The sequence below is a fragment of the Papaver somniferum genome, chromosome 2, assembly GCF_003573695.1.
Source record: "Papaver somniferum cultivar HN1 chromosome 2, ASM357369v1, whole genome shotgun sequence".
Classification (NCBI taxonomy): domain Eukaryota; kingdom Viridiplantae; phylum Streptophyta; class Magnoliopsida; order Ranunculales; family Papaveraceae; genus Papaver; species Papaver somniferum.
In genome coordinates, this window is record NC_039359.1 from 200632100 (window position 1) to 200633621 (window position 1522).

The following is a 1522-nucleotide window of genomic DNA, read 5'->3' on the forward strand; positions in this document are numbered from 1 at the left end:
AAATAATCTAACATTTTCTCCTTTTGATAATATTTTCTTGAAATGGATGGTAGTACATCACTTGATATTCTTTTCCAATCTTCTTCATCTTCTTCTTCTTCAGCTACTTAATTTTCTCTAGTTGGGTATAACTTTAACAATTGAGAGATTTTGTGTTAGGGTTTAGGAGTAAAAGTAAGAAACCCAAATTGGAAAATCACTAACAGAGCAAAATCGAGATGGTTCTATTAGGAAAGTAAAAAAGTTGGTAATGGGGGCTAAGTTGAAATGAGATTATTAAAGAAACCTAATGATAACAACATCCCTGAGTTGGTAATTGATGGGTTCTGGTAACCCTATATGAATAACCGCAATCGCACATCGTTTAACTAGTAGACAACGGAAAGTACGGGTCGAATCCACAAGGAGCGGTGGAAATACTGCAATCAATGCTCCTAATCGACTAACCAATCAAGATATGATATTTTTGGATTCTTGAAATTAAGGATTTAAAAATAATGAAAACAAAAGAAAACTAATTAAACACAATGAGAAAGAGAGTCGGTAATCAGGGTTTACGGATTCCACTACTATTTCTAATTGAGTACCGAAAAGAATTCGAATTCCAAATATGAGTCTGTATCTTTGTTCAATTGCAACACCTATTATTGGTATAACTTTCTCTAATATGACTTGCATCTCCTAAGTATAACCCGTCAAAGTATTCCAAGCATGGGCAATCAAATTATAAGGATAAGAAAATTATTGAAAAGATAATTTGTAGATTGACAATTGTTATTTTCTTCGTGTAAGCATAACCCATCGAATGATTGAATCTAAGCATGGATTATCAAATACTATAACAAATTGAATTGCAAAACTATCACATTTAAGCATTTAAGATTTTGTATCGTATAAAGATGGTGAGACAACAACACATATTCTTTATAAAATCAATAAACCAAGACTACTGGATTTCGAGATTCATTTTCATAGCCTAATACCAAAATAATTTCAATTTATTTCATAATGGTCTATGTTCAAAGTAGATTTTCCCATGAACCCTACTTACCAAACTATTAGAAAGACATGGCTTTCTCAAAAGCCATAAACATATTATAAGAGAAGAGAAATCAAACCAATAATAAACTGCGCGTCACTACAATTTTATCTATCTTCTTCCTCCCTCCGTATTCGTCCCGAAACCTCCACAGCTGCTCGTCTCTTTTTCCTTCTCAATTGCGGCTCCTTAGCCGGCCTGCAGACAGAACTCCTCTCTGGCCATTTTTCTCCTTCCCAAAAAAACCCCAACATGCCAAAAAATAATAGCGAGCTCCTCCTCTATCACCAATTATGCCTGACCCAATAGAAATACTCCATGTGTCATGAAACTACAAAGCCACCAATAATAGTCTGCCATGTGGCATTCCATACTAAATGAGATATTAGAAACATAGGATCTCCTGCATGTGCTCAGTCCCACATTTTAATTCCATCATCACCCGAATCAGAACTTGCACCACCAGCTTCCAAATTCAAAGCC